The 27819-nt window shown below is 45.0% G+C and overlaps 1 protein-coding gene and 1 long non-coding RNA gene across 5 annotated transcripts in view; both read right to left on the bottom strand.

Moving 5' to 3' along the window:
- ZDHHC14 (zinc finger DHHC-type palmitoyltransferase 14) overlaps positions 1–27819 on the bottom strand; it is a 300608-nt gene that overhangs the window by 205800 nt on the left and 66989 nt on the right. The window lies entirely within an intron of this gene.
- LOC116533452 lies at positions 1718–26995 on the bottom strand. The gene is made up of 3 exons (XR_004261297.1): positions 25823–26995; positions 10039–10048; positions 1718–1727 (listed from the first exon to the last, which is right to left on the bottom strand). It is a non-coding gene; the product is annotated as an uncharacterized LOC116533452 (long non-coding RNA).

Consider the following 27819-nt stretch of genomic DNA (forward strand, 5'->3'; position numbering starts at 1 on the left):
TGTTGGCGGGGGAGTCCAGCCCACACAGAAATCAACAGGAAATGTGACAGCAGCAAACCTGCCTACCATAGGCAAAGCTGAGTCCCTGACGAGTCTGGTTAGTATGATCACTTGACAGACACATCTCTGAGTCCCCTCTGCCAGGCGCAAAGCACACTCTGCAGGGAGAGCATCAAAGTGTAGCTTCCTGGACCCCGTGTCGGTCCCACCAAATCAAAGTCCTGGGGGTGGGGATATGAGTATCTGAGCTTTAAATTAAGTCCTGGGAAAATCTGAAGACCATGGACCTCTGTGTCAGGGGCTGGAAGAAACCTGAAAACGCCAGGAATGAAAAGTCATGTTTCTCATACTCCAGGTCTTCAGGTCCCTGAAAGAGGCTGACCTGGTAACCCACCACTAACTACCGAAGATGACTGACCATTGCTCCACTAGTTCTCCAGGCAAGGTCTGAAGGGCCTTCTACTCCTAAAGAATCTCCCAGCTTCAGCAGGCCTGCTCATATTTAGAAGCAACCATAACATCTGCGTGCATAGACTTTACTGGCTAATAAACTATATTCTATTAGCTCTGCTTTCTAAAACACTTAAACTTATCTCTTGCCCAGTTTCTTCCACCGGGTTCATGAGCTGGAGATAATCTATGTAGTATTAGCCTACCATGATATTAATGTATCTCATTTTAAATTTTCTTAATAGTTTCCGAGAGTACCAATAAATACATTCGGGTATTTTTCTGAAGTTTTCCTATCTGTAAAATAATAGTGTTTAAAACTCTATAAATAACATTGCAGAACATTCATAATTTCACAACTCTGATACAACTGTCATTTTTCATATTTTCCTTTCCTGTCTTTTTCACCTGTATTTATTTTAACATACTTGTGGTCAATGGATGCCTCTAGCTTTTTAATACTTTTCCAATGCATATTCTATCATGGGCATTTTGCATGTTGACACATAATCTTCCTTGTTATTTTTATAGCTGCATAACGTTTCATGAAGTCATTGTGTCAATTTACTTAATCTCGGGCACAGTGGCTCATGCCTATAATCCCAGCACTTCGAGAGGCTGAGGTGGGTGGATCACCTGAGGTCAGGAGTTTGAGATAAATTTACTTAATTATTTTTCTATTGTTAGACATTTAATTTTTGTTCCTTCTGGTCTTTCAAATGTATAAGTAGTAGCATTTTAAAATTTCTTTCTTTCCCTTAGAATAGAATTCCAAACCTTGGCTTATCTAAGGAAATGAGGATCTAAAGAATGTGAAACACTGGACTTTTTGTGGCTGTGAGAGGACATAATTTTTCATCAGAGAGTACCTGATAGGTTATCATTTACTGGACACTACAGTGCCAGGCTCATGGAATCCTCACAACAGCACACTTTCAAGTGTTAGTCTCCATTTTGCAGAGGTAACGTACCCACGCTTGCGCAGTGAGGGGGGGGTGGGTTCTTCTAACCCAAAGCCCACCCTGTGGTAATCCACAGTAAGAGAGAGGGAAGAAGTGACGGAGGGCAGGGACGGACACTTCGAGAGACTTGTGATGGACACAAGGGCAGTTTACCACATCTTTCCAGCTCTGTCCCACTTCCGGCGCCTGGTAGACTTCACTTCCGGCCCGTGTGATTGGGTAGCGCCACACTGCGCTGTGAAGGGCAGTAATGTGAGTGACGTCCAGACTAGAGCATCTAACTAATGGTGCAGCATCCTCCAGGACTCTCTCCCTCTGCCGCGATGACCTTAACATTTGACGGGATCGTTGCTCCATCAGCTTGGGGCCCCGCGTGGGGAGCCGCCCGGCAGAATCCCAGGCTGAGCTGCAACAGCCACAGAGATGGAGCAAGAAATAAGCTGCTGTTGTCAGGAGTCGCTAAGATTTTGGGGTAGTCTGTAGCCACGGCATAATCTAGCCCATTCTGCCGGACGTCTTTCAACTTCCAAAACGACTTGCGTAAGCTTCCCCTACACATAGGCAGCTTCCTTCATAAGGTGATTTGAGAAGTACCTAGGGCACACAGGCCCCAAAACGCTGCCCGAAATACCTACTGGGAAGGACATTCATTCATTTGGGTGAAGGGCTGTGGAGGGTAGCAGCGTGCAACCCCAGTCATTCCCAGTGTTACACATACAGGCTCATCAGCTCCATGTGACAGAGGGCAACTATTTAGTGGGCTGTGTTTGCGGACAGGATGAAGAGACGTTTAAGGCTCTGAGTTCTTGCCAGAGAGTGGACAGCCCCTTGGAGTTCCAGAGTACTGTGCTGGACATATGGGTAGCTGCCTGCTGTCCCAGCTGCAGGAGGCTAGACCCTGTCGCCAGATTCACCTAGCCAACAATTTTGCCTTTGGCCATCTTGTCCCAGAGAGATGTGATTCTGTCATTCATATTAAGACCTCTTCCCTCACAGAAATACCATCTCCTGGGAAGATGGCCTTAGGGGAACAGAGGCTTGAGTTTTACAGGCATTGTCCAGGGCTCAGATGCAAACTCTGCCATTCACCAGTTAAAGGACCTTAAATCCTGTGTCATGTCTGAGCCTCAAATTTCTCACCCATTAAGTGGGAATCAAAATATCTACTTTGTAGGATGGTGGGCTAATTAAGAGTAAGAATGTGCTTGGCACACAGTAGGTCCTCAATAAATTATTCCTACTGCTTTTTAAGTGTCTTCCTAGGCTCATCCTCTCCATAAGACAGGAAAATCAGTATTACTCCTCCAATGAAAGCAAACTTCGCAAAAGGGCAGGGCCTCCTTCCATCTGCTTTATCATACACTTGGACAATCATTCTGAAAACATACTTTTGGGGTCACAGTGTTAAGGGGAGCTTCTTGCTATCAAGAGACAGCTGTTTGCTATAGTACTCATATAAGTGCCCCATGTTTGCAACCCTTGAGAAGAGCCTTCTTTCTAACTGGGCAAGCACTGGGTCTTCGGCAGGACCCAGCAATTAAGGGGAAGGCTTGTGCTGTGTTAGCACGTCCTCTACACTGGAAGCCCTTTAACAACAGAGGGATGCAAAATATCACAAGGAATGGGTTTTGAGAATGTGCGGTGCTGCCACCATCCCTGTTACCTCCACGTTCAGAGCCGGATTCACTTTAGCACTGGGCACTGAAGATTTCCTAGATGAGTTAGCTCAGATAGGCTGATGAAAGCCCAACTTTGCCTGAGGCTCCCTCCAGCGAAGCTTCCTGCCTGCTCTGTCTGCCCGTCTCCAGCCCTTCACTAGGGTTCTTTCTTTGGTGCTGCCCTTTGCTCTAACTCAGGAGTTGTTAGGTTACAGTTTTCTTATAGTAGTGATTTTCCAAACTTTTCGGAATGTTGACAACCTATCCTCGTTTTCCTGATGTGATTTTTTTTCCCTTATGCCTAAAGTGCTATATAGCACACACAATTATTTAATAGGATTTAAAGTCTTCCAGGAATTATTCATGATAGCCCCAAAGTGGAACCAACTCAAATATCCATCAACTGATACATGTGTAAACCTGATGCGGTCTATTCATTCAACAGAATATTATCCCGCCACAATGAGGAATGAATCACACCTGTAATCCCAGCACTTTGGGAGGCTGAGGCCAGCAGATCACCTGAGGTCAGGAGTACGAGACCAGCCTGGCCAACACTGTGAAATCCTGTCTCTACTAAAAATACAAAAATTAGCCAGGCATGGTGGCAGGTGCCTGTAATTCCAGCTACTCACAAGGCTGAAGCAGGAGAATCACTTGAAACCAGGAGGTGGAGGTCGTAGTGAGCCAAGATCAGGCCACTGCACTCCAACCTGGGCGACGGAGTGAGACACCGTAACCAAAAAAAAAAGAAAAATGAGGAATGAAGAACTCATAGATACTACAACATGGATGAATGCTGAACACACCATGCTAAGTGAGGGAAGCCAGGCACAACAGGCCACATAATACATGACTCCATGTATATGAAATGTCCAGAATAGACACATCTATAGAGACAGAAAATAGATGAGTGGTTGCCTAGGCCAGGCAGGGGTGGAGGGGTAGGACGTGGGGAGCAACTGTTGGTGGGTATGGGTTTCTTTTTAGGGCAATAAAAAGGTTCTAAAACTAGAAAAGAGTGATAATTGTACAACTCAGAATATACTAAAAGCCATTGAATTGTGTACCTTAAAAGAGCAAAGCTTACGGCATGTGAATTATATCTCAATAAACGTGCTGTAAAAAAATAATCTTGCAATGCAATAATTTTATGACCTACCTCAAAATAAACAAAAAAACCTCTGGGGGTGTTTCCAAATTAGAGATGGGAACACGCCTTATGGGGTTTGCAATCTCAAACAGGAGAAGTAGGCTAGGTGGCAAGGCACAGACGGGGCAGGAGCCTTCAGTCACTGGAGAATGAGCCTCGCGTGGGGTCAGCCCCCGTGCACTTCCTGCCAGTGACTGCCTCTCAGACCCAGTATTGCCAGATTTTACATTTTTTTTTCAAGAAAACAACAAAAAGTTTTGTGGGGTTTTTTTGAGAGGGAGTTACACTCTATTGCTCATACTGGAGTGCGGTGGTGTGATCCCAGCTCAGTGCAGCATTCATCTCCTGGGTTCAAGTGATTCTCCTGCCTCAGCCTCCCAAGTAGCTGGGATTACAGGTGACCGCCACCACGCCCAGCTAATTTTTGTATTTTTAGTAGAGATGGGGTTTCACCATGTTGGCCAGGCTGGTCTTGAACTCCTGGCTTCAGGTGATCCGCCCACCTCAGCCTCCCAAAGTGCTGGGATTACAGGTGTAAGCCACCATGCCTGGCTGAAAAAACAAAAGAATGTAATTTTAGTTGAAATTTTCTTTCTTTGGTTTTTTTCAACTAATTCAACTTTTTAAATAACACATATTTCATTTCTGCCCTTACTGCTGAGTCAACAAATATTCCTGAGTGTCTCCTGTGTGCCGGGCGCAGTCCTAAGCCCTGGGAGTGCAGCAATGAGCAGGGCCTCAGTTATGGGCTGTGATCACGTCAATGGGAGGGTGCTCCTGTGGAGCAGATGGCCCTGTGCAGCCCGCACTGAGCTGTCGTGGGAGCCTGGCACCTGGGGCCCAGCACTGCCATGGGCACCAGCACTGCTGGCAGCCGCACTCACCCAGAGAGAGATGAGCCAGCATCCCAGCAAGCCCCAAAGCCCCTCTCCAGTCCTCCCTAGAGAGGCATGAGTGTGCTCAGAGAGGTGGCTGTGGATCAGGCCAAGGCAGAACAAATCCTCAGGCTGTGGGGCACACCGGCGAGATGCTTATCTTCCCATATCTTATTTATTTTGAGACAGAATCTCTCTCTGTCACCCAGGCTGGAGTGCAATGGCACCATCTCGGCTCACTGCAATCTCTGCCTCCCTGGTTCAAGTGATTCTTGTGCCTCAGCCTCCTGAGTAGCTGGGATTATAGGTGCCTGCCACCACATCTGGCTAATTTTTATATTTTTAGTAGGAGCAGAGTTTCACTAGTTGGGCAGGCATCAGGTGATCCACTCACCTCGGCCCCACAAAGTGCTGGGGTTATAGGCATGAGCCACCATGCCCAGCCCCCATCTCTCTCTAAATGCCCAAGTTCAGACCTCTGGAGAGAGACCAAGGCACAGAGGCCGGCCTGCCCTCAGGGATAGAATCTCCTGGTACATGACGTTTTAACGACAGCCTCATGGCACCTCACAGAAGACCGACCTTGAAGATTACTTTCTTTTTTTTTTTTTAGCCTCTCTTGCTAAATAGAATGTCATTAACTACTCAGATGCCATGGTTCAAACCAGACTCTCTAGGAAAGAAGGGCTCTAAGTCGCCCATTTTATTTCATTTCCCATTTGCTGTGGTTCCTGGAGAGAATTCGTGGTTACAGGGGCAGCCATTGTTTCAATGGGCTTGGCCATTTTTACCGCATTCAGTAGGGACTTTCTGTCCCCCAGGAGATCTGATCTCAAGGAGATAATTCTCAGAAAAGCTCTCACGAATAACAGTGAGTCAGAACCGCAAAATTAAAATATTATTAGTTTCAAAGTAGGCACCTAAATGTACTCTACTTGGTTTGTGACAAGTATAATCTGAAACTACCAAAACCTAAAATTTAATGGCACAACAGGAGAAATGAACATGTTTGTGCTTTTCTAAAAAGAAAATTAAATCTTGGCCGGGCGCGGTGGCTCAAGCCTGTAATCCCAGCACTGTGGGAGGCCGAGGCGGGTGGATCACGAGGTCAAGAGATCGAGACCATCCTGGTCAACATGGTGAAACCCCATCTCTACTAAAAATACAAAAAATTAGCTGGGCATGGTGGCGCGTGCCTGTAATCCCAGCGACTCAGGAGGCTGGGGCAGGAGAACTGCCTGAACCCAGGAGGCGGAGGTTGCGGTGAGCCGAGATCGCGCCATTGCACTCCAGCCTGGGTAACAAGAGCGAAACTCCGTCTCAAAAAAAAAAAAAAAAAAAAAAGAAAAGAAAATTAAATCTTTTTTGTTCATTGTTCCAACCCAATAAACAACCATTAAAATGTAAAATTTTTTTAAAAAGCATGCTGCTTTTTAGAATGTCATAGGGTAGGTTAGATGGCTGCAAGTTATTTGCTGCTCCTGCCCATTGAGAGATAAAATCTAATAGCCCTCCCCTTGAAGCTGAGCCAGTCTTTAGGACTTGCTTGACTGGAACTTGAATGAGACAGAAGCACCTTGGGTCTTTCAAGGCTGGTTCAGCTTTGCTCTTGGTTTCCTGGAACGCTGTATAGACTTTCCTAGCCAAAAACCATGTTCTATTAGCTCTGCTTTCTAAAACACTTAAACTTATCTCTTGCCCAGTTTCTTCCACCGGGTTCATGAGCTGGAGATAATCTATGTAGTATTAGCCTACCATGATATTAATGTATCTCATTTTAAATTTTCTTAATAGTTTCCGAGAGTACCAATAAATACATTCGGGTATTTTTCTGAAGTTTTCCTATCTGTAACATAATAGTGTTTAAAACTCTATAAATAACATTGCAGAACATTCATAATTTCACAACTCTGATACAACTGTCATTTTTCATATTTTCCTTTCCTGTCTTTTTCACCTGTATTTATTTTAACATACTTGTGGTCAATGGATGCCTCTAGCTTTTTAACACTTCTTCAACCCGTATTCTATCATGGGCATTTTGCATGTTGATACAAAATCTTCCTTGTTATTTTTATAGCTGCATAACATTTCATGAAGTCATTGTGTCAATCTGACTGGCCCTAGAGGGTGATTACCCAAGACCAACCCACTGCCAGGGACAGAAGCTGTGTGAAACGGCCTAACCAGACGACACCAGGGGAACCAAGTCAACCCTCAGAACCAGGAGGTAATAGAACAAAATCTGCTCTGGGCTGCTAAGTTTTGGGGTGGTTTTAAGACAATAATAGCACATTAGAATACGCAGGAAAAGAGAATGTGATTATTTTTCATAGATCTTCATTTACAGCAAGAGGGAAAAATAGTTATTCTGGACCAATGATAGCTTCCCATACATTCACCCTAAAATCCACTTCACAAGATACTGGTGTAATGTGAAGAGCACAATAACCATTACATAAGTCAATGATGTTTACTGAATACCCACTATGTACACAGCTAAGTAGAATATCTAATCAGGAATTATCTAAGTTAACAATTCCTGGTCTGAATGAATGGGGAAACTGTGAACTATAACTATTTTTGGTCAGAGGAGAAAAGGTAAATAAATGAATTATTTCAAAGTCCTGAGATGAAAGGAACTATTCTGCATGTATAATTAAGAACAAGGTTATCAAAGTATGTGTATTAAAATATACACACAATGGAATATTCCAGGTTGTAGTCTTCTCAAGAGCAGGAAGCAATTCCATCCAACCTCTAAAAACTTCAGAACTCTAAGGATTTTCAACACATACCTGTAGTTGTCAGGATTAAATATTTAAACATGAACTGAACTTCTATTACAGCTTACGTTCTTACCTTTGCTTACTACAACTTATAAAAGTTTCATCATTAGTGTTCATTTTTTTTTTGAGACAGAGTCTTGCTCTGTCACCCAGGCTGGAGTGTAGTGGCACGATCTCACCTCACTGCTACCTCCAGCTCCTGGACTCAAGTGATTCTCGTGCCTCAGCCTCCTGAGTAGCTGGGACTACAGGCATGCAACATCACAACCGGCTAATTTTGTATTTTTTGTAGAGACAGGGTTTCACCACATTGGCCAGACTGGTTTCGAACTCCTGACCTCAAGCCATCCACCCACCTCAGCCACCCAAAGTGCTGGGATTATAAGGTCCTGGCTGGTGTCAAGTTTTAGATCTGACCAATGAATGGTAAAGTGGGGAGAGACTGGGACAAAGTGCCAGCACCATCTGCTTAGCTTGAGAATTATTTTACATCTAAGAGTATGTTTATCCACAGGAGCCATACACTGGATGGGCTGCTGTCTTACATTCCTTTCTGAGTATTCTTTCTGTAGGCTCACTCACTGTCAACCCCCTGGTGAAGAGCTGGGGTGATGTTGAGCACAGCATTGCTATGGATAATCAAATGTATAGGGGGCAGGGCTCTACATTTGGGGGTGCTTTTAAGACAATAATCCATCATTAGGCAGGAAAAGAGAATATGATTATTTTTCATAAATCTTCATTTACAGCAAGAGGAGAAAATATTAATGAATCTGGACTATTCAAGTGTTTCCATTGAAAAACCAATTTCAATTGTTCTATACCATGTTCCAAACGCCGAAGAGACGACAGAAACAGACTGTGACGCTTCTACGTTCTCAGGTCTTCACTTTCCAAACTAAGCATTTCCCATGGAAGGCTCTCATTGCCAGCTGTCTTATGTGCATGTCTGAATAGCCAACAACTCATGTAATAAACTCTCTGTATAACATGCACCTACCTACTTGAACTCGGCTGACATAAGAATCTCTCTAGAAAAGAGACTGACTCCTAGCTACAATTAGCTTTATGCACTTTCAGGAAATTTTATTGGTAGAGAATTTTCTCCTTGGTAATTCTGTGAGGGTCACAATTAAACAACTAAACAGCATTAACAGTGTACTGCTCGACACAACACGCAGCCCCCTTAATGCGGAACGTCAGCAAAGTCTGCAGAGACAGCCATGAAAAAAGGCAGCGAAGGGCGGAAGACGCCCTTGCCAGGCCCTCCGGGGCTGGGGGAGCACTGGGCTGGGCACTTCAAACAGAGAGCCTTGGATTCTTTTCCCACTTTGTGGAGAGCAAATTTAGGGGGCAGACAGCTAAGGGAAGATTTACAAACACGATAATTTTTGTTTCTAAGGGATAATGCAAAGCAGGCATAGGCATTCTCCTCCAAAGAGGTTCTCAAAGAGATCTTTAAGAAGCCAGAAAATACCACATTTCTTTGCCTAACTCAGAAGTCCTGGGAATCTTCATTTGTCAGCAGAAGCTCTGAAAACAAGGCACTGCACTGTTTTTTATGCCTAATGTGGTAGAAGACATCCCCTACAACAAAGAGAAAGAAAAATCGTTTTTCTTATAAGTCAGAACATAATACAGGCTTATGGCTCTAGGCTTATGGCTGTTGAAGTCCTTGAAGGATTCACAAGGCACTCATCGCTCCAGTGAGTGATCATCTTGTGGAAACCTACAGCGAATCTCACTAGAAAATACACTGGAAAAGAATAGAAAGATGAACAGGCGTGTCCACCAACTCTGAAACCCCAGAGCTAAGGAGACCACTTTGAACTAAAGGGGTAAATTTAGGATAAGTAAGAAAAAGAGCTCACTCGACATGGTGGTGGAAAACTCATGACATCACAGCAGGCACTGGAGAGGCTGAAATTATAAATAAGCTCAGAAATGATGTGAAGTCACAGATCTATAGTGAGTTGTATCAAGGGAAATGAGGTTGTCTGATGCCCCCTACAGAGACCCCTTGATGCCACCGTCACATGATAGACCAGGATCTGGCCCAACAGAGGTTTAAAAAAAGTTTTTTCTAAAGCATGAAAATAATTCTAAATTAGTGGCAGACTTTTCGTGTATGAGGATCTCAAGACCCAGAACCGCTCTGTCTCTGGTGGGGGCGGGTGCTCTGAGGTGTAGTTTCCCTGGCTGATAAATCCCTAATGCTGCAAGCCTTGACTGTGGCAATGCACCCAGCAGCTGGATGGAAAGTGCGGGAACTGGGTCCCCCACAGGGTAGAGAGGGTGTCACCACATTGCCACCTGCCCACCCACTGCTGCCCAGCTCTGTCCTTCAACAGGCATCCTCCAATTTTTATTTCCTATCCAGAAGGAGAATATGTCTGTCTACAAGGGTGGAGGCTGCTGACTTCAACACTCTAACCAAAGAGGTAGCTGCTGTCATAGAGGTAACTAGGAACTCGGAGGCAGGACCAGGGAGGCTGCATTTCACCGTCCAAACGCCTTTGCCTCTGGGAATGGCATGAGTGACAGGGCTGGGCGGTAACGAACTGTACATGTACAATGTGTTCAGGAAAGCAGTTCTCAAACCCACAGCAATCTGCCCTGCTGCCTTTGTCTTGCTCCAGCTGTATCCTGATGTCCCTTTTAAAGCTATTTTTAGTAACAATCATTATTCAACCAAGAAGAACAGAAATTTACATCAAATGCATTCACAGAGGCGCAGGAGACTTTGGCCACAAACAGTCGGCCTCTCAAAGGTATCTTTCCCCATGCCGACCCCATCTCGCCTTGTTTTATTGGTGGTTAGAAGCCTGGAACTCCAGCCACAGTTTAGTCAAACTCCATGACATATTGTTTATGGTGGTGGCCACCTGGGAATTTCCCAGGTCCCTGGAGCACGTGTGTTTTTCAGGTTCTAAAAACAAAAGTCCACAGCGATGACATAAGAGTCTCCACTATAGATTGCACATGCGGTTTAACCAGCCCTTACTCTGCTTCTTGCTATGCCAATCGCTGTGGCTGGCAGTCAGGAAAAGGAAGGCTTACTTGAGCACATGCATGTGTTTTATTCATTGTCCCATACAGGAAAAAAGTAGATAAAGGGATGATCTAGGTGCCTCCTGTTACTGCCAACCTGTGCCAGCTGGGAGAAACACCGCTGGGCTCAGGACCTTGTAAGAAGGTCCGCGGTAGCCTGCACCCTTGCCTCTCCCGGGAAATCCTCCTCGGTCGCGTCTCTAACCCATCCCCAGCCATAAGAAAATGGGGGATGTTTCCACACGGGCCCAGTTTTAGTAACATTATTTCTGCCTCCGTATACCTTAAGGGTACAACTAAGAACTGGAACTCTTGATTAAAATGATACACATTCCAGACTTCTGGGAAGCCTTACTACAGAAGGATTTCTGCATGGCATGGGAAATTGGATGCGAGGTCATCTAAATGATTCCTTTCCTACGTGGAGAGTCTATTGTTTTATTTCCCAGGCAGCGAGCTGCTTCAAAACTCCTAGTCATAGGAATTCAAGAATTGCTATGTGGGCATCAACAGCACTCTCTGGAGAAGCAGACACAGAAAGGTATGCACAACATAGGAATGACTCTTATTTTTTTTCTTTTTTTGAGAGACAGAGAGAGGGGGAGGGGGAGAGAGAGAGAGAGAGACTGGTTGTGTTGCCCAGGCTGGAGTGCAGTGATGTGATCATAGCTCACTGGAGCCTCAACTTCATGGGCTCAAGCAATCCTCCCCCTCAGCCTCCCAAGTGGCTAGGAGTACAGGTGCACACTACCATGCTTGGCTTCTGAGGCAGGAAAATTGCTTGTTCCCGGGAGACGGAGTCTCGCTCTATCACCCAGGCTGGAGTGTAGTGGCGTGATCTCGGCTTACTAAAACCTCCGTCTCCTGGGATCAAGCAATTTTCCTGCCTCAGCCTCCAGAGTAGCTGGACCCGGCTAATTTTATTGTATTTTTAGTAGAGATGGGGTTTCACTATATCGGCCAGGCTGGTCTCAAACTCCTGGTGATCCTCCCACCTCGGCCTCCCAGAGTGCTGGGATTACAGGCGTGAGCCAATGTGCCTGGACTAATTTTTTAATTTTTAGCAGAGACAGAGTTTTGCTATGTTGCCCAGGCAAATCTCAAACTCCTGGCGTCAAATGATCCTCCCTCCTTAGTGGTCTACAGCGCTGGGATTACAGGTGTGAGCCACCATGGCTGGCCAGACGACTCTTTAAAGGACATCACAGTTTGATGTTGACTTACCAACCCAGAGGAATGAAGTGGACACCTTGCTCATTAACTGTCCCCTTATCTACTCCTGCACCCCACTTAGGGGCACACAGGCCACTCCCTCCATTCTAGTGACTCCCACCCTGAGGCTCTCTCTGGCTGCCTCTGCTCCAAGCTCCCCGGAAACCCCAACTCTTCCCATATCAGTTTACGGGCAGCCTGTATCAGCGAGGGCCGCCCACACGTGCACAAAGCTTGTTCACACTCGCTCCACTGTCAACACAATACAAGGTGCCTTGTTCTTCTGTGACTCACACTATCCCTCCAACAAAGCCTCCAAACTTCCAGCCACCAGCACAGAAACAAGACACTTGCCTCCCTCCTCACCCTATGGAAAATGTAGACAGCTGGTGACGAAGGGGATCTCTTACTTTGTTTCTAAGTCTTGCTGCATCATCCAGCGGTCACCTGGAGCTCTGATATCGTCTAGGCAGCAGGAGCTACACCTTCTACATTATGAACGCCAGCAATTTGTTTTCCAGAATGTTCTTTCATCAACACTGCTGGAGAAATACCTTTATTCTGCATTTCTCTATGTTGTCATGCAGATCAACACTACTCTGATAAACAGTTAAGCACAGCAGTTCCTGGCCATTGCATGGAGGCATGCATAGAAATTACCACGAGACCAGCCTGACCAACATGGAGAAACTGTCTCTAATAAAAATACAAAATTAGCCGGGCATGGTGTACATGCCTGGAATCCCAGCTACCTGGGGGGCTGAGGCAGGAGAGTTGCTTAAATCGGGGAGATGGAGGCTGTGGTGAGCCAAGATCACGCCGTTGCACTCCAGCCTGGAGCAAAACTTGATCTCAAAAATAAAAATAAAATTAGGGCCCCATGGATCATCATGAGAGGAGCGCTTTGTCTCCCTCAAAAAAAAAAAAGAAAAAAGAAAAAGAAAAAACAAACAAAAAAATTCTGTCCACGTTTACTAGTAGCTACATTTTACATCTTTTGGTTATTGAGAAAATACATAGTTATATCCTAAATTCAGCGATGCTTTCAATTGAGTTTATGTTTGATTAGTCACACAGGATCTACATGTGCTTGGGGAAAAGCACCAGCACTCACATCCACACAAGACACACCATTCACTGTTCAGGGACCACGCTGGGTCCTTGACCCCTTGCAGGAGCCCCACAGCCCCCACTTGCCCCAGGCCAAGGCCCACACACTGGGAACTTCTGTGGTTTATCCTCTTTTGTGATTTCTTTGAAACCAAAATTTTACTAGATAATCCCAAAAGAATTTTTTAAGTTGACATTTCAAGAGGGGAAAAAAGCAAAATCAGTTATTATTAATTTGTTCCTTTCACGCTACTCTTATATTCCTGTTATTTTATCAAGCAATGTAACAGATATCAACAGAATAGATTTTCTACCATTTGATGCTGTCCACCCATCTACGAACATTAAATAAAAACAAATACTAATGAATTGTAACACTCTGTGCTCTTGGGGACTATTAGAGTCTAATTAAAGCCCACAAGATCAATGCTACGCCAAACAAAAAAAATCACCATGGGAACTATGAAGAGGAAAAAAGATGTTTGTTAGCAATCACATAAAATTACCCTGAACAATCCTCCCTTCCTCTACCTACCCTGCTTCCACAAAAACACTCCTCTAGGCATAAACATAAACAAATTACAATAACCAGATTCTACACATACCGACTGTAGAAAGAAGAGGCCGGAGAGTATGGGATGGAAATTGGGGACAGGTAGTCTATTTGTTCATCTTTCCTGCAAAGCCAGGCTAAGCAGATATACTCACAAGAGTTTTATGAGTTGGTTATATTTGCAGTGGTTTTAATTTGTCCAAATTTGCTCCTCCTTGTCCCTGGGACATGCACAACCCCAGCCCCCCAGCTGTAAAACCTCAGCACAGCAGTTGAGGCTCAGTGGCCAGGGGGCCATCTCTCAATGCTGCATTTGGTTGAGGGGGCAAGTGGTAGGGGCCAGATAGTGGCCAATGGATGAGACCCACTCAGAAACAGTAAAACCAGGAACACAGAATCTATGCAGATCTACATGTCAGACCCCAGAGAGACCCCCAATGCCAAGGAAATTTGGTCCCAGGCATGATTTTTGGCATGAATATCACTGACTAACAGTTGACAGTAAAATCACATTTTTGTAATTTCAGGTTTATGAAAAAAGCCTTGGTATAATCTTAAATGATTGATAAATATTCCAGTGAATATATCTTAGTTTTCATGTATTCTTGCTAGCTGACAAAGGCAGAAAGTAAGAACAGTACAGGCTTTACTGTCCGTTTTTATTTTGCTTGTTTTGTTTGGAGATGGAGTTTTGCTCTTGTTGGCCAGGCTGGAGTGCAGTGGCATGATCTCAGCTCACCGCAACTCCACTTCCTGGGTTCTAGCGATTCTCCTGCCTCAGCCTCCCAAGTAGTGGGATCACAGGTGAGCACCACCATGCCTGGCTAACATTTTGTATTTTTAGTCGAGATGGGGTTTCTCCATGTTGGTCAGGCTGGTCTCAAACTTCTGACCTCAAGTGATCCGCCCATCTCGGCCTCCCAAAGTGCTGGGATTACAGGAATGAGCCACTGCGCCTGGCCTATTGTCCATTTTAAAACATGATGGGATAGTCCTCCCGCATTCTTAGAGCAAATTTCCTGTTTCATATTCCAGTTCCAGGAAATGTCATTCCCAAATGATCACAAAGCAGGTTTTACAATACCAGCTAGCATTCGCGCTCCTGGACTCCGTTTCTATTTATTGTGGCCAAAGAAATAAAGTGCCCAGACCCACACGGAAGCCCTGATCAACACCTTCACCACAGAGTCTTAGTATGTGGCCAACTCAGTGCCAACGAAGTGCCCATCACAACTCAGGTTTTTTTTTCTTTGACAGACTTTCACTCTTGTCATCAAGGCTGGAGTGCAATGGGTGATCTCAGCTCACTGCAACCTCCAACTCCCAGGTTCAAGTGATTCTCCTGCCTCAGCCTACCAAGTAGCTGGAACTATAGGCATGTGCCACCACACGTGGCTAAGGAGATGGGGTTTCACCATGTTGGCCAGGCTGGTCTTGAACTCCTGACCTCAGGTGATCCACTTGCCTTGGCCTTACGAAGTGCTGGGATTACAGGCGTGAGCCACCTTGCCCAGCCCGCAACTCAGTCTTTGTACCAGCGCATGTAATGCGATGACTAATGGCAATGTTACTTCTCAGTAACTTCAAACACAGGTGGACAGAAACAGAATGGTTCACTGAATTCTCCAAATAACTCTGCTTAAATCTCCTCCTTCCTTGGTAAATTTCCAAACTTAAAAAAAAAAAAAATTAAAAACTCTGATTGAAAGAGCAGGCTGACAAGGCTCACTTCCTCTCTCTACCCACATCTGCTCTCTGAAGCAGCTCCCACTGCCAGGGAGAGAGATGGTGATGCTTTGTCTTACTCAATTCTTGACAGTTTTAAGGGTGCTCTCACATAAATAGTGCTGGGTGCCGACCAATTGTTCTTCCCACTTTACAAAAACCCTGGCTCCATGGGGGAGATGACGTACCTGCAGTTACGACTCGTGGGAGCCTGGACTCAAGGCCAGGCGCTGATTCTCCACCCATTGCTTTGGCAGCCCCAGGATGAACGAGGAGAGGGCCAGGTGGATCACGAGCGGCCTAAGCAGCACCTGCTTTCAGGCAAATCAATGAAAATGCTAACACCGGGGGGCTAACAGGACACATCATTGGAACTGTCTGCTTTTGCTCGAACCCAGACCACCCAGGACCTCTGTCAGAAGCTAGGGCCACGCACCATGGCAGCCTCCTCGGGGAGGGAGAGGTCAGGAAGAGCTGCCCTCCCTCAGCAAGCCTCCTCCGGGAGTGGAAGGAAGGGATGTGTTTTCATAACAGAGGACGAAATCTGCAAACAAAAATGAACTCAGATGAAACCTAAAACCTTGCCAAAAAAGCAAAACTCCTATTTCCTCTGTTCTTTCTCTGAGGCCTAAGGATAATTCTCTTCTTTCCACCACAAGTCAGATTAAAGGGGTGTGAACCGGTCCACAGAGACTATCAAAGGATGCCATTGACACAGAGATAGCTGCAGGGAGAGCGCGGCTCAGACACACAATGGGCCGACGTGTTACTTTCTCTAATTTCCTTTCTAAAACTAACTGCTTTATCTGAGAGAAAAATGCTGTGTTCCACAGGCATTTTCCTTCTAACAAGAGCCGCTTGTATCCCCAGCTGACTGTAAGAAAGATCACATTCTGTTTAAATTACAATGGTCCTGAAATGGCCCGGGTCCTGCAGAAGGAGGAGCCAGGGAACCAGCGGGTGGGAAACGGCAAGGCTCTCAGTGGCCCTGCGGCAGGGCCCCGGGCTCAGTGTCACTCCAGGAGCCGGAAAACAACACAAATGCACGCACAAAGACCACAATCGCAAGCGCAAAGGCCAGCGGCATGAGGGCCTCCAGACTGAAGACAAACCTGGAGAAAACTCGCTGTCTGCCAAAGCTGGAGGATTTCTCATGCGGTTCACCTGCTTCGTTCGGGGTAGGAAGGGCAGGGATGACAGGCACTCAGCAGGAACCCATGTCAGCGTCCGCCTTCCAGGCCAGAAGCTTTCCTCCCCTGCTTTTGTCTTTTCTCAGTTCCTGAGTACTTCGCCTCTAAGGCAAGGTGACTGATCACTCTGCCCTCATGAAGGCGACTCTGGAGCACCTCTGCCGCCTCATAGACCACACATCTTCAGGAAGACCGAGACCATCTGCAGCAGATGACCATCAGAAACCCTGGTCCTCCTGCCCACGCAGACTGGGAAATGCTTCAAGAACTTCAGGAGGCAATGATCCTGCAGTGACTGCCCCGCTCAGTTCACTCCTAAAAGCTTGCTGCTGCCTTTCAAAGTGTCCTGGCTGTGCTTTCCAGGAAACATTGGGCCACAGACGTGCAGCTGGAAGGGATGGGCCCGTCAATCTGCAATAAGTGAGTGTTAAAACGGTGGCACCGAAACTGAGGCCTGTTTTCAGCCCAGAGTAACCAACAGCATTGTTCGCAGGGCCGTGGGAGGTACCCACAAAGGGATGCTTGCTGGTCCAGTTGAAATCAACACTGCTTCTGTCGGGGCTTAGGAATATTTAACACCATGTCGGCATCAAATGCAGCATTCACAGAAGAAAATGACAGCTTCGCCTGTAGCGTCTCTTCAATAGCTCCATTAACATGGACGAAGCTAGCAAAATGTTCAGATGCTTTTATATGTGCTAGAAGAAAAATCAGTGCGTTTATATCTATTTGCTTTTTAAATTGTGTTAAAGCATGTTTAAAGATGCATTAAGACCATGCCCCATGGCTCATGCTTGTAATCCCAGCACTTGGGGAGGCTGCGGTGGGGGGAGGATCATTTGAGCCAAGGAGTTCAAGGCTGCAGTGAGCTATGATCACACCACCACTGAACTCTAGCCTGGGAAACAGGGTGAGACTCTTAGCAGAAAAAAAAAAAAAAAAGAGGCATTAAAATAATTTTAAAATCAGTAATGTTATGTTGCATTTTTCTTCTTTCGCTTATGGATAGACACATTTCATAGCAAGGAATCTTCTGAAATTAAAGAGTGTGGTAGGTCACCATAAAGTAGAGAGGTAACAGGGAATTATTCCTTGATGTTAGAAGAAAAGCGCCTTTAAAAGTACTTAAAGAACAGCTGATGCATGCCTTTTGATCTTATTTCTTTCTCCCTTCATGTTTTGGATGGTTGAAAAAATGGCTGGAGCTAAAGCAGCTGTTTTGGAGTATGAGGTAACCATGGGAATGTAGGCCAGTTACAGCTAACAGTGAAAAGGAGTCTGTGGCCTTGAGGACTTTGTGGAGCAGCACTGTCATGCCAGTCCTAGCCTGAAAGACAGAAACATCCATTTTGTCTATGAAAATACTATTTTTCCTATTGGTCACAGCCAAATCTCAATCTAAGTTATATACCCCAAACCTAAAGGCTTCAAGATAAGCACTAGGAACGTTTTTAAACAACAGCTGCCAATTAATCAGCAGGCTTATTTTCAGAGGCAGAATAAAAAAGAATGTATCAGCTGCCAGAAGTAAAGAAGATACTGGTATTACATGCAGAGTCACCCATGGTAAACACACACACACACACACACACACACACACAAGGCAATGGCCTTAGAATGAATGAAATCTAATAGAAGTTCAGGTGGACCAGCTAGTCACCCATTTGGTCTTCAAAGAAAAGATGCTGCACCTCTAGCACTTAGCACTGTGTCTGGGACACAGTAGATGCTCAATAAATACCTACTGAATGAATGAATGACACTGAAGTCAAGGATGTTCAGTAAATATCCACTCTATGAATGAACCAGAAGTCAAGGATAGCTAGTGAATCTAAGCCAGGGGTCTAATTAGTAGAGGAGTTTTTACATGAAACTCGAGTTTGAGTGAAAAGGGGCCTTAGAATTAAGGCTCTTTGACGGTTCAAGTGAGAGGAAGCTGGAGAGTAGTCTGAGAGAACAGAAAAAGTTAACAGGTCATGGGAATTTAAAGCCTTATTCTGCAGTATCTGGGAAGGGTGAATTTAGGATTGTCAAGGATTTTTGGGTGTTGATACTCTGTCATTCAAATTTGATAAAGCTTCAAAGTAAAGATCAGTACAGAGACAGAATGTCTTCCGTATCTAAAGAAGATGGATGAGAAGTAGAGAACCCCCTGGAATACCTGTCTGAAGAAACTGGCCCTAAGAACCTGGAGACACCCAGCTCAAATAACACCCTCAGTTATCCTAAGGAAACCCAGCTCACAACAGGACCGCTGTAGGACAGGCAATCTCTGTCATGTGAGAAAGGGAATACAACAGATAGAGGGGAAGGGTGAGGAAAGAAGAGTATTGTGCTTATTACTCTTCTCCGGAGGATCAATTGCAGTTTCTTTATTAAAAAGAATATTTCCCTTTGGGAGGCTGAGCCAGGTGAATCATTGGAGATTTGGAGTTCAAGACCAGCCTGACCAACATAATGAACCCCGTCTCTACTAAAAATACAAAATTTAGCCAGGTGTGGTGGTGCGTGCCTATAGTCCCAGCTATGCAGGAGGCTAAGGCACAAGAATTGCTTGAAACCAGGAGGCGGAGGTTGCAGTGAACTGAGATCGAGCCACTGCACTCCAGCCTGGGTGACAGCAAGACTCTGTATCAAAAAAATAAAAATAAAAATACTTTCCCATGTATTGGTGATCTTTATGAGATTTACCAAAAAACCTTTCCTTTTAATTTGGGTTATATAGTCTAAGTTCAAATTTCCTTGGCAATATAGAAAATTAAGACATCATAAGCTCTACCAAAAGCAAAGGCTGAAATTATACAGTCGCACAGAACACAAGTGTTTTTAAACATAAGGCTATGAATCTTTAAAAAAATAGAATTTTGTTAGGCAATAACCACACCAGAACATATGCAACACACACATATTTCAAAACAAGAACCCTCATCTCACAGACATCACTGCTTGGAGATAGAAGAGTTTCAGCAAAGGTGGAATATTTCAGGTTGTAGGTGGGTAAGCCAGTGTTTCCCAGAGGGTAATTCATACAGCAGGTGATTTAAGTGGTACAGGGACAAACTGAAGTCTTTTCGAGTGAGTCTAGTTATAAAAAAAAAAAAAAATCCTAGGTACATTAGGAAATTAGGAGTGCAGGTGGAAAGCAGTTTGGAAATACTGGTTACACTTACATGAGAGACTGTAATTCTGTCTGGTCCAAGGTCAAGATTGATTGGAAGGAGGAGCTGGTGGGGTACCATCACTTTGGCCTCAGAACTCACTGGCCAGGTTATCAATACTGTGCTAAATTGGTCCAACCCGCACAGGGCCAACTCAACTTTCTGAATTATTCATCAGAGCTCACTGGACCACAAGACTGTCAATATCTCCTGTTGGGCCCCACAACCCCAGGGACCTTCCCACTCCTAGGGACCCCAGCAGGCATTTTTGGTCCCCTTGGCCTGCTTTCTTGCTTCCCCTCAAAAATATATGCCACCTTCCATTATTAATATTCAAGAGGCCGAGCACAGTGGCTCATGTCTGTAATCCCAGCACTTTGGGAAGCCAAAGTGGGCAGATCACTTAAACCCAGAAGTTTGAGACCAGCCTGGACAACATGGAGAAACCCTGTCTCTACTAAAAATGCAAATATTAGCTGGGTGTGGTGGTGGGCGCCTGTAATTCCAGCTACTCGGGAGGCTGAGGCACAAGAATTGCTTAAACCCAGGAAGCAGAGATTGCAGTAAGCCGAGATCATGCCACTGCACTCCAGCCTGGGTGACGGAGCAACACTCTGTCTAAAAATAATAATAATAACAATAGTTTTTACTGATTTGGCAATTGATTATTATTTCATTAACTCATATATGCATTTATTAGATGCTGAATAAATAAATGCTCAATCAATGTTTATCAAATAAAGAGCCTACTATGTGCCAAGCACTGTTAGGACCGGGAAATACTTTGCCCTTTTGGAGTGCATAGTACAGGTCTTAGAATGACTCCACTTTTAATGTTAAGGACCAGGTAGAGACTCCACCTTTCTCTGACCCAGACAACAATACGTGACAAGGAAAATGGACAAGGTTATTATTCTTCCATTTGCCATTTCTCCAAATACCTAAAAAATTGTTATTACTTCTGATATTGATTTGTGCTAAATTTATTAAAAGAAGATGCACCGAGGATTAGCATCGGTAAGCTCTGAAGAAGGTCAAGATCACAGCAAAGGTTAATTGGTTTCTTTGAAAATCATAAGCATGGCGAATGCACCCCAGCCCATCCGTCTCAACATTCTACCCTGACAAGCGGTCAGAACTCATCCATAAAGAACACAATCAGCCTCTACAGACACACACAAACACAGGACCAGATTTTTGACATCAACATTCGTCCCACCATTGACAATAATTATTAAAAACACTAAAATGTTTTTATACAAAGACATCTGTGATGCAGTAAGAAGTTAAAATCAAGGTAAAATATTATTAAAAGACCAACTATGGAATTGCGCCTTGTGGAAATATGGCTGCTGAATCTCCTTAGGTGCTATTTATGGGAAGCACAGACTGCTTTCAGTTTGCTTTTCTTTGTACACTTGCCTTACCCAGTGAATATTTACAATCCAAGGACGGGGGTTGAAATCCGATTGTCAAAATGCATCAGTAGCCTTACAGTAAACATGTGACTTTTTCAGAAACTAGTTTGGTTTTTATTTATTAATAATTTTATTTATTAGTAATGGTTGATCCATTTATGGGCTGCTTAGTCCCAGACCGTTCAGTTTGCAAAGAAAACATTCCAAACGAAAATAAAGGGAGAGAATATTGAATGTTCAGGAATTTCTCAAGTTAATGAAACAGTTTAGCCAATTATTTATTAATGCTTAGCTAGGCAGAGTACTATTCCTCTTTAAATACATTTATTTGCTAATGTTTATAACTCTTTACCCAAGGTGTTACCATGTGGCTCAGAAGCACCGTAAGATAAGGCTCATAGTCTGTTATGGGAAAATCTCCATATTAGTGTGGCTTGAGAAATACCATAAATGTACCCCTTTCCTTAGTCTCCCCTCATCCATCCCAAGCAGAAGTCCTCTGATTAGACAGGAGGCACATGCAAAGTCGTGCCTAAATGATCATCAAATGTATTAATTTCCTGTGGTGGAGTACACATCACAGCAGAGACTGCTCAGTGCGTTATATGTAAAACCTCCCTGGTCAGCGGAACAACCCTATCAGGTACACACCGTCATTATCCCCACTTTAAAGGGGGGAGCACCACGGACCAGGGAAATTAAACCTGCCCAAGTTGACATGGTTAGAAATGGGGAAAGCTGCAATTCAAACCATAAATCTGTCTGACGTCAAACCCATCAATGTACTGGGGGAAAAATTCAAAGCAGTAGTTTGCCTGAGGTTCCTACTCTGCGTGAATTTTCAATTTTCCATCAGTAACAAGTCAGAAGGAATTACGGCAGCCTTTGATTCCACTTGGAGAGTAAGGCCTAGTTCATGTGCCCTAAAGACTAAAACAATAAACATAAGAACAATTAAAAGTAAGCTCAAGAAAGTGAGAGAAGGTAGATACGGCAGACTGCATATTGTATGATTTCCTTTCTATGAAATTATAGTGACAGCAGATGGGTGATTGGCAGGGGCTGGGGAGGCGGAAGGGTTGACTTCAGAGAACAGGAGATGACGCCAGGACGGAGTCCTGATAACCGTGAGATGTTTTCCCATTAAACATGCTTGTCAAACTCATCCAACTGTCCACTTACAGCGGGTGAATGTTATTTATGTAAATTATGCCCCAGTAAATCTGATTGTTTAAAAATGGGCTTAAAAGGAAGTGGAATAACATTCATATAACGTACCATTTATAGTATGCTGTTTCTCTCCTCTTTTTGCCTGACCTTCAGGTCAACCTGTGTTTGGTGGGAAACTTATGGATGTATTTGATAAAACAAAATCTTTTCATGGGTTGAGGTTTCCTACTGGCCATCTCATTTTTTTTACCAACATAACTCTAACCCCTTGGAAATTTATCTTGCACCAAAGTTCTATCCATCGACTAAAATGTTTGTGATTATTTATGACAAGAGTATGGTCCTGGGTGCCTGAGGGGGGCAAGCTACATGCGAAGAGGCGTGCACCCGAAGTCAGAGGACCTTCACTCTCGGCCTGGCCTTTCTGCTTCACAGATGGGTGACCTTGGGCAAGTCACTAGGCCTCTCTGAGCCTAAATTTTCTCTTTTATAAAATGGGGATGACAATGTCTCCGTTTAAGAGTTTATGACAACCAAAGGGCCTAATAAAAATGAAAGCACTGGCCAGGCGTGGTGGCTTACTCCTATAATCCCAGCACTTTGGAAGGCCAAGGCAGGCAGATCACTTGAGGTCAGGAGTTCAAGACCAGCCTGGCCAACATGGCGAAACTCATCTCTACTAAAAATACAAAAATTAGCTGGGCATGGTGGTGCACGCCTGTGATCCCAGCTACTCAGGAAGCTGAGGCAGGAGAATCAGTTGACTCTGGAGCCCAGATCATACCACTGCACTCCAGCCTGGGTGACACAGCAAGCCTCTGGGAAAATTACCAGGGGAAGATAATAACAAGAGGAAGAGTGGGGTTAGTATGTGGAAGTAAAAGATAATACACTGTAGACTGAAAAAACATTATTTGTTGAGATGAACTGAATATTGATCAAAATGATTTTACATAATTACCTGTGAAGCTGCTGTATTCAGCCCAGACATTTATAGATATCTGCCACATGTACCCACCACCCCCGCAACACACTCTAGACGGGAAAAATATTCATTTGGGAGAGGGATAAGTTAATGGTAGAACAAAGTTTTTCTCAAATACATCCTTTCAGTTACTTGGAGTCAGACCGTAAGTACTACAGTTACAAACAAATCAAATGAAAACATGTTTTAGGTGAGGCGTGGTGATTCACGTTTGTAATCCCAACACTTTGGGAGGCTGGGGTGGGAGGATCACTTGAGGCCAGGAGTTCAAAAGTAACCCAGGCAACAGAGTGAGACTCCGTCTCTACAAAACAACAAGAATAACAAAACAGCCAGGCGTGGTGGTGCGGGCCGGCAGTCCCAGCTACCCAGAAGGTTAAGGCAAGCAGATCGCTTGAGCCCATGAGTATGAGGCTGCAGTGAACTATGATCACACTACTGCACTCCAGCCCGAACAACAGAGTGAGACCCCACCTCTTAAAAAAATAACAATCGTTTTTAAACACCACTGACAAAAGCTTATCATTTCATTGAGGTGAAAAGCCCCCAACATTTGCGGCATTTAAAATAAAAGTACAAAAGAGGCCCAGTCGTCCATCCACCTAAATATGTAAAGGTTACAAATTAAGGTAAAAAATTTCAACCAATGGCTTCCATCCTCCTTCCTTCACAAATGCACTTCATGACAACCTGGGAGGCCAGCTTCCAGCCCAGGATCCCTGGACTCCGGGGCCTTCCTGCAGCCCTGCCTGCCTTGGCTTCTTTTCCAGCCCTGCCTCAGTTCCCGTCACTTGCAGGGGGCGCCCAGCCTGCGTGTCCAAGTACTCATCGCCCCATCCTCCTTCCAGACAGTCCCTGACCCTCCCTCAGTCCCAGGGGTGCCCATCCCAAGCAACGCAGGTAGCACTGGGGAGGCCAAACCCAAGGAAGAGCCTGCAAACTCTCTGTAAGGGGCTCAGGGTCATCTGGGCAAGGAGTTTCAGCCCCTGGGTACCCAGAGCATGACCCATAGGAAGGGGGAGGAGCACCCACTTGACCCCTGGACGCCTCACCCCATGGAAGACACGGCAACTGAAGGGCCTGAGCAAGGCCAGCCAATCCCAGAACGGTGGCCCCCCGGCCCACTCTGCCTCCCCCAGGTTCAAGTGATCCTCCTGCCTCTGCCTCCTGAGTAGCTGGGATTACAGGCACGTGCCACCACACCTGGCTAATTTTTGTATTTTTAGTAGAGACTGGGTTTCACCATGCTAGCCAGGCTGGTCTCCAGCTCCTGACCTCAGGTGATATACCTGCTTCGGCCTCCCAAAGTGCTGGGATTATAGGCATGAGCCACTGCGCCCGGCCTATAAATGTGCATACTATGTGTATATACACTGTACATACATACATCAGCATATAACTCTGATCTAGCAAGTCATTCATTGTGTAATACAGCCAACATGTCAATGAGTTTATAAAGGAAGAGATAAACCAGACGCGGCGGCTCCCGACCTTAATCCCAACACTTTAAAAGGTTGAGGTGGGTGGATCACCTGAGGTCAGGAGTTTGAGACCAGCCTGGCCAGTATGGTGAAACCCCATGTCTACTGAAAACACAAAAAGTAGCCAGGCAGGCTGGTACGTGCCTGTAATCCCAGGTACTTGCTACTCAGGAGGCTGAGGCAGGAGAATCACTTGAACCTGAGAGGCGGAGGTTGCAGTGAGCCAAGATCACACCATTGCACTCCAGCCTGGGCAACGGAGTGAGACTCTATCAAAAAAAAAAAAAAGAAAGAAAGAAAAAGAGAAAAAAAAATGAAGAGATATACCAACTGGAGGGTCAGTGAAAACATCTGGGATGAGGGAACTGAGCTTAGTTTTTGGGAATGGATTGGATGTGGTTATGTGGAGAAGGCTCAAGAGGGGCAAATGGCAACTGCAAGGGGCTGATGTGCTCCTCGGTGGAGCAATGGGTACCAGATTTGTGCTGGAGATAATCTCCAGATGACAGAATAGCTACAGGTAAGGCGAGCTGTCCCTAGCATAATAAATACCACCAAAGAGAGGTGTGGCTGCAAGAAGTATAAGGGAAGCATGGCCACCTTGAATTATTTTTAGAATAAGGTTATAAACAAAAAGGTATGATAGAATTCAAATAAAGGATAATTACCAAAACCTGCAATGGCCCCCAGGTACCCCACTGCATCCACTGACTCACCCTTCTGGATCGGCACCCATGTGCAGAGTCTGATCTGCTGAAAAGGTTCTGGCCCCAGCGGTGACTTGGCCCTGGAGAACTTGCTGGGAGAAGGATATTAAGTTTGACGCCTTGGTTGTTTCGTAACTACTAGGCATTTTGATAGCATTTAGGTTTGTACCCTAACCTCTCTTGCTCTCTCGCTGTCTCTCTTTTTCCAAATCACAACCATCTTGCCTAAGTTATTATGTTTTTTCTGCATCTAAATATAGTTCTTTAAAAAACCATCAAAGGTCTGGGTATAAGAAAACTGGAAAGGAGATGTTTTACTTTCAGACCAGACTCTATTTTAGTAGATTTCCCAGATAATTTCTGCAGGACATTAGGCTTAAAAGAACCCTCCATTCACCATCCCAAGGTGGCAGAGGGGGCTTGTCACTCACTGTGAGGGACTGTTGGTCCAAAGAGAGGCCTCTCTAACCCAAGCCTGAAAAGCATCCTCAGTTGCTTTAAAAATAGAAACTGTTTTGGACAGACAACTGCAGGAAATGGAGATGTAACAGGAAGGAGACGGAGGCAAGACATGTGAACCAGGTTTTCATCTATTTCTGGCCCATCTTGGCTTTGTTTATTTTTAATAAACTGTGATGGCTCCTGTCTAATCAAAACTGCTATAAGGAGCTGGCAGAATACAGAGGGGAAATTAACTCTTAGAATCTTTCCGCCTCTTTTGGAATCATTCATTTATCTCCAATAATTCAGAACTATTATTTTCAATGGTTTTTTAAATATATAAAATGATATAGATATAGATAGATGAATAGACAGATAGATAGACAGACAGATAAAGAGATAGAGAGATAGATAGGAACTGTGTATGTGTGTATATCTGGCAGTGCTAAGATCCCTGCCAGGAGTCACCGGGCATTTGTGCTGTGGCCCCTTCCCCAGCCTGCACTTTGACTACCTGGTCAGAATCGCTGCCCTCAATGCTGGCCTTCTCCCGCTGGGATCCCTGTTCTCACTGTTTTGGGCCAAGCTTCTGGCCACATGCCCACTTCCAGACTTTACCTTGCTCAGGACATTGATCCTCCTGCCTGATCCTTTGGTGACCAGTGACCCCTCCCACACCCACTCTGGTCTCCTCCTTGAGGGACTGACTAGACCATGGAAGTCCCCTCCACCTGGCCCTCAGTGGGGAATGGATGGCCTGTGACCGCTGTTTCTACAAAGGCTGCCCACAGAAGTTCTTCTGCAACTGAGTGGGAAGAGTGTCCCTGACTTTCTTGGATGTAGGAGCAAAGTATATCCTCTTTTCTTTGTTCTTTTTTTTCACAGCGTCTCTCTCGGTTGCCCAGGCTGGAGTGCAATGGTGCAATCTCAGCTCACTGCAACCTCTGCCTCCCAGGTTCAAGTGATTCTCCTGCCTCAGCCTCCTGAGTAGATGAGATTTCAGGTGTGCACACCATGCCTGGCTAAGATTTGTATTTTTAGTAGAGACAGGGTTTTACCATGTTCATTAAGCTGGTCTCGAACTCCTGACTTCAGGTGATCCACCTGCCTCGGCCTCCCAAAGTGCTTGGATTATAGGTGTGAGCCACCACGCCCAGCCTGGTATATCCTCTTACCAAGTATTCTCTGGGGCCTCTCCCCAGTCTCAGAGCTTCCTGCCCCAACGTGTATTCCATGGTGTCACGACCAAACAGCCCATCTGATCACAAAAGGCAGAGACTGCAACATGTCCCCTGGGATTCTGTCATTAGCTATGATATGCTCACTAACTCTAGGCTTCATTGCGCATGTGGAGACCATCTAATAACATTGCAGAAGGCAGTAATAATACTCTGGAGTCAGTTTAATTTATATTAAGATTGTTCACTCTGCCACTATTACTGTTTGTCTTTGGAAAAGTTCCTTAACCTCCTGTTTGTGAGATCATTTTGAGGAATAAACGAAATATTATATTAAGACTTAGCACAATGCTGAGCACACATAGAACACTTATTAAATGCTAGCTGACTCTGAAAAATAATAAAATAATAATACCATATTCCTTTACTAGTGTTTATGATATGCCAGGCTCTGTTCTGAGTGTGTTATCTGGGTTAAGGCGTTTAATCTGAAGCAGAACCATAGAAGGCAGACATCTCCACTCTACAGAGGAGGAAAACTGAGTTCCAGAGA

This window comes from Sapajus apella, unplaced genomic scaffold (assembly GCF_009761245.1).
Source record: "Sapajus apella isolate SASKATOON/1434 unplaced genomic scaffold, GSC_monkey_1.0 scaffold82, whole genome shotgun sequence".
NCBI lineage: Eukaryota > Metazoa > Chordata > Mammalia > Primates > Cebidae > Sapajus > Sapajus apella.